This window comes from Bos taurus, chromosome 26, assembly GCF_002263795.3.
Source record: "Bos taurus isolate L1 Dominette 01449 registration number 42190680 breed Hereford chromosome 26, ARS-UCD2.0, whole genome shotgun sequence".
In the NCBI taxonomy this organism is placed as follows: Eukaryota; Metazoa; Chordata; class Mammalia; order Artiodactyla; family Bovidae; genus Bos; species Bos taurus.
Genome location: NC_037353.1, coordinates 45,895,752 through 45,901,991, shown reverse-complemented (window position 1 = coordinate 45,901,991; position 6,240 = coordinate 45,895,752). Strand labels below are relative to the sequence as shown.

General features: G+C 43.5%; 1 protein-coding gene across 1 annotated transcript in view; it reads left to right on the top strand.

Moving 5' to 3' along the window:
- The window catches only part of ADAM12 (ADAM metallopeptidase domain 12), a 390,084-nt gene that overhangs the window by 1,622 nt on the left and 382,222 nt on the right, over positions 1–6,240 (top strand).

The following is a 6,240-nucleotide window of genomic DNA, read 5'->3' as shown; positions in this document are numbered from 1 at the left end:
GCCAAGAAAAAATACTGCTGACTGTTTAGTTGAATAACTCTCTGACCTGCAAGTGAAAATAATAGTCATCAAAAATGTTTTGAAAGACTTTTGTACAAATTGGTCCTTTTGAATATTTACTGAGAAAGAACTTTTGAAAAAACTGAAACAGAATCTCAGAGTGTGCCTGAGGTGGTCTTTGCCTTGGCACATGCTCTGTACACATAAACAGAAGTCCACTGAACATGGACAATAAATGCTTTTTTTTTTTTTTTTTTAAGAGGAAAATGTTTACTAAGTCAAGCTAATAATGGGAAATTATTTCATGGAGGAAGGACTTTTATTATTTTATGGCTGCAGCTTTGGTTGAGAGAGTTTTTCCCTAGGATAGCTATGACTCAGAATAGAAAACCAATTAAACCAAAACCTTTAGAATGGTCCCGGGGCTCTCCAGATGGCACTAGTGGTAAAGAACTCGCCTGCCAATGCAGAAGACATAAGAGACACAGGTTCAATCCCTGGATTGGGAAGATCCCCTGGAGAAGGGAATGGCAACCCACTTCAGTATTCTTGTCTCGAGAATTCCATGGACAGAGGAGCCTGCCGGGCTACAATTCATGGGGTTGCAAAGAGTCAGACATGACTGAGTGAGTAACACTTTCACTAGAAAACGAGTTAAGCTGAAACATTTAGAATGATTACATGCTGAGATATCCCAGGATTCACTGCTTGTTTATCCTTGGGTTCTCAGTATCAAGTCTTAAATTAGTCAGTGCACCAAATCAGAGCATGGAGGTTGTTTAAAAACCCAAATGTGTAATGAGACATCTCTTTGTGTTGGCAAGAGCGAGGGATGAATAACCACTTGTTGAAGATGGGGCATATTTTGGGGTTTATCTCTCTGTGTCTCCCAGAGCAGCTTCCTGCTTGGTTCCCTTCAGTGGCATCTCAGCCCTTGTTGCTACTGTTGTTGAGTCGCTCTGTCATGTCTGACTCCTTTGAGACCCCATGGACTATGGCCCACCAGGCTCCTTTGTCCATGGGATTCTCCAGGCAAGAGTACTGGAGTAGGTTGCCATTTCCTTCTCCAGGGGATCTTCCCAACCCAGGGATGGACCCCGCATCTCCTGCAAGTCTCCTGCATTGAAGGTGGATTCTTTACAGCTGAGCCACCAGGCAAGCCTTAACAGATCCAAAACAGAACCCTAGACACTCTCCACCCCCTGCCCCTATTTTCCCAACTCAGTAATAATGCCCCTTGCCTTTTACAGATGCCATGCAAACATGTAGGTTGTCCTGAGTCTGTGCCTGTCCCTCCATAAACCACCAACCTCCAAAGTGTGTTTTCATCTATCTGTGTCCCCCCCCCCTCCCCATTTCAAGAGGCCCTCCCCAGCTTTGGCCACCATTTCTCCTTTCCTTTGATGTCTTATGCGGAGCCTCACATCCTGAGCGTTGTCATCTCCTAACCCATTTGCTGGCTTCTCCTTCTGTCCCTGCTCAGGGTTCTCTTCCCAGCGCCACGGCCAAAGTCATCTATTTCAATCATGAGTTGGATCATGCTGGTTTCCTGTTTAAAACTCTGCAGTGGCTTTCTATGGTTCTTAAGAAAATCCAAACCTCTGGATAACCTATTGCCTGTTTTCCTGTTATCTGCTTTCTTACCATCCCACCTGCCTCTGCTATCTCTACTGCAGCCTCATGGGCTTCTCTTCTTTCCAACTTCCTGATATAATATTGCCACCATTTGAACAACAACGTTCATGTTTGCACCACGAAGCAAATATTGCTTCTGATCATGCCACACCATGTTCTGTGATTTCCCTTTATCTCTCTCTCATCAGGGACCTGAGCCGTTGCTCTTGCCTGGCCTGCCACACTTACATGTTGGCCTTTGCTTTTTTGGTTAGTGCCTCATGCTCTCATGATGGCTGCTGTACATTTTGGCATTATATCTGCATTCTAGGCAGCAATAAGGTGGAAGAGGCAAAAAACAGAATCACTAAATCTATTTTATTGGGAAGATAAGAATATTTCCAGAAACCTTTGTAGCAGATTTTTTTCTTGGCTAGACTGTGACACATGCTCGCTGCATAGAAGGTAGAAAAAAATATTAGTTGTACACATTGGTGTTACTAAAATATATATATATATTTAGTCTGGGGAATCCCATGGGAAGAGAAGCCTGGCAGGCTACTGTCCATGGGGTCCCAAAAGAGTTGGACACAACTTAGCAACTAAACAACAACAACACACACACACACGTGTGTGTGTGTGTGTGTGTCTTCCCAGGTGGCACAGTGATAAAGAATCCGCCTGCCAAACAAGAGCCACTGGAGACTCTGGTTTGATCCCTGGGCCAGGAAGATCCCTTGGAGGAGGAAATGGCAACCCACTCCAGTGTTCTTGCCTGGGAAATCCTATGGACAGAGGAGCCTGGAGGGCTGCAGTCCATGGGGTCGCAAAGAGTCAGACCAACTGCACAGCTGAGCAGAGGGACATATATATATTAAAAGTGGTAATATATATATATCACCTTTGGTTGTTAGTTTAGGAATAAAATTTCAAGATGAAATCACATTATAAAATCGATACTTTGTAAGACATTTCTTCATTGTCTCTGTGCCCATTGGGAAGTTGAGAGCTTGGTGATTGTTAGTCCTTTATATGTAGCCTGTTTTCTTTCTCAAAGCTTTTGTCATCTTAATTCCCAGTATTTTTACATTTCATGATAATGTGCTTTAGCTAAATTCTTATCAGTAGTTATGCTGATACTTTCTGCTTGAAAATTCATGCTGTAAAGTTCCAACATACTTCCTTTTATTATTTCTTCCTCACTGTTCTTATCATGCTTTTTTTTCTGAAACTGCTATTAGCTATATGTCCCAACTTCCTGAAAACATCCTCTAATTGTCTCCTCTATTTTTCATCTCTTTTACTTTGTTCAACCTTCTGGGAGAGTTTGTTTAATTTCACTTTCCAACCCCGCTACTCAAGTTATTTATTTCTGCTACTATATATTTAATTTCCATGGAATGTTTCTTGTTCTATCAATGTTCTATTTTTTAAAAAATTAGATTCTATTCTTTTTTCCTTTCATAATGGATGCAAGATTTCTATGAATTTATACTAATTTTTACTTTTTAAACATTGTGTCACTGACTTTATTTTCATTGTTAGCTCTCAGCTCTCACCCTCCTATTTGGTATAGTCTTTGAGTTGCTTCAAATGTCTATATTTTGGCGGTCTGTTTATATTTAACAATGAGACACTAAAAAGTTGATTGAGACTTCTGTATGCTTCAAAGAAGAGATTAGTAAATGGTGGGCCTACATTTTGTTGGGGCCCTCCATACATCACTGACTATGTCTGTTTTCTTAGGTTGGTCCAAAGAGGAATTTTGCTGCCACTCTTAGGCAGCTCAGTGGTAAACAGCCTGCCAAGCAGGAGACGCGGGTTCAGGGTCAGGAAGATCCCCTGCAGAAGGAGATGGCAACCCACTGTAATATTCCTGCCTGGGAAATCCCATTCACAGAAGACCTGGTGGGCTACCATCCATAGGATTCCAAAGAGTCAGACGTGACTTAGAGACTAAACAGCAAACAGCTGGGGAGCTAAGCCTGCCTAGCGATAGGGCCTGTGAGCTGAGCAGTGAATGGGGTTAAGGCGATGTCTCCCCCATGAGTGTGCTTTGTGGGTTTTTGTTTTTCCTTTTTAAAAATCCTTTTGCTTTTAGTTTGGCACTTTGCTACCACTTCCTCACTCAGCGATGCCTGGGTCCTAGCATACAGAACTTCTCTGCTTCAGAGCCTCCAGAAAATACATTTCCTGAAATGGGAGGGGCAGTCACCTACATGGTGCCTTTGCAAGGGACCTGCAGCTCTAACTTTGCCCTGGACTGTCTTTGAGCCTAGACAGTATTGCCCATCAGAGGTGTCTAAGTGCCTCCCACACCTGCGTCTCTCCAAGATTCTTGGCCCTCATCTCACCTCCTAGACGGCTTCCCTCTTCTCCAGGCAGAAGGACTCTCACCTGTCTGTCCTCTTCTGAGGAGATAACCACTTGTCTCCCCTCTTCTAAAGCCCCGTTGCTTTCTCTTGTGTGTTGCTATTTTCTCTGCAACTCTGTTTTTTATTAAATTATTTTTATGATTATTATTTGTTTTATAAGGTTTCAGGAGGGAGTGCAGACAAACACCTCTGAGTCCGCCCTGGACATTTAAAAGTCAGCCCAGGCTTGTCTATCCCACACTCTGTGTACAGACGTGCTTTCTTTCCCCCCCAACTCACTTGTCATTTGGCACTTTCTAGCCCTTCCTTGTGGAAACAAAAATTACATTCATTTTTAAATGTTTCAAAACTTTCCTTTAAAAATCTATAAATACTCAAAGTCAACATGCACCTAATTAGATAGATGTTGCAGCTGTGGAAACTGTAAGGACTTTTTTTTCAGGAATGCAACTACATCATCTAAAGAAGCCAAGCACACTTCTTCCTGGTGTAGATGATGCCCTAATGAACTCGTTACAGTTGCAAAAAAGTTTTCGTTGTTGTTTTTGTATCATAGTACATTCCAGAGGCCTCTTTAAGCGGAATTGTTCCTGCAGTATCTGATTTATAAAGACAGGTGTGAGAAGCGCTTTCATATGTTCCTTCTGTACCAAATGGCTAGCCCCTTGGCTGAGTGCCCACAGAAGGCTGTATGAAACGGCTCTGTAGGATACACAGTCCTTTAATTCTTAGCTCTCTGGGTTTGAGAAAGTGGAGTTGATATAATCTATACAGAATGTCTGGGGAGTAGTTTCTGTGCATGTGTAGTATCCATTTCTTTACGTGTATTTGTTTGGTGTGTTGTGAACCCTAAAGTTGTAACCCTTGTGCCAGTGCAGTAGCTGCAGGAGACACAGGTTTGATCCCTGGGTCAGGAAGATCCCCTGCAGGAGGAAATGGGAACCCATTCCTGGATTCTTACCAGGATAATCCCATGCACAGAGGAGCCTGGCAGGCTACAGTCCGTGGGGTCCCAAAGAGTTGGACCCAACTAGCATGCAGGCCAAGATGCCAAAGCTTTAACACCAACCCACAGTTGTTATTGAGGGCTCTGGTGCCGGGAGCTTCCTGCAGGGTCTTTGCCTGCACCGTCTTGTTCGGTCCCTGGGGAAGCATCTTGCCGTTGGCGCTGTGACTGCCCTCACCGTACAGAGGGGGAAACCGCAGCTTTGATGGCTGAGGGTCTGCTAAGGGCCATCCCCAGGCTGTCTCATGATGGGGAGACATCATCAACGCCGTTGTTCACGTTCTGTCATCTATATACTCTATCTTGACAATAACTGAATGTCTCTGGCACTGAGAGTGCATGGTGGTTTGCTTTGAAACAGGATGATAGTGTACTTCATAAGCTCCATCAGCTGAAATGTGCACCGTGCAGATCATGCTTTTTGACGGCTGCCGCTTCCATCCTCATACTCACCCCAGCGCATTCTTCATCCTGCTTCCTTGGGCTGCATTTAGTGTCCAGTAAACTTTGCCTCCAACTGATCGTGGAGATGGAGAAGCCGAATAATTCAGCATCATATTGACATTTTTTTTTTATCCTTTAAGCTTTTATGTCCTCCCAGGGTGACACTGGGCTGGGTGAGTTACAAGCTGGAATCAAGATTGCCAGGAGAAATTATCAGCAACCTCAGATGTGCAGATGATACCAGTCTAATGGCAGAAAGTGAAGATGAACTAAAGAACCTCTTGATGAGGGTGAAAGAGGAGAGTAAAAAGCTGACCTAAAACTCAACATTAAAAAAAAAAAAAAAAAAAAAACTAAGAGCATGGCATCTGGTCCCACCACTTCATGGCAAATAGAAGGGGAAAATATGGAAGCAGTGACAAATTTCCTCTTCTTGGGCTCTAAAATGACTGCAGATGGTGGCTGCAGCCATGAAATTAGAAGACGCTTGCTTCTTGGAAGGAAAGCTATGGCAAACCAAAACAGTGTATTGAAAAGCAGACACATCACTTGGCTGAGAAATGTCCATATAGTCAAAGCGATGGTCTTTCCAGTAGTCATGTGAGAGCTGGGCCATTTAGAAGGCAGAGTGCCAAAGAACTGATGCTTTCGAACTGTGATGCTGGAGAAGACTCTTGAGAGTTCCTTGGGCAGCAAGGAGATCGAACCAGTCAATTCTAAAGGAAATCAACCTTAAATACTCATTGGAAGGACTAATGCTGAAACTGACACTCCAATACTTTGGCCACCTGATGCAAAGAG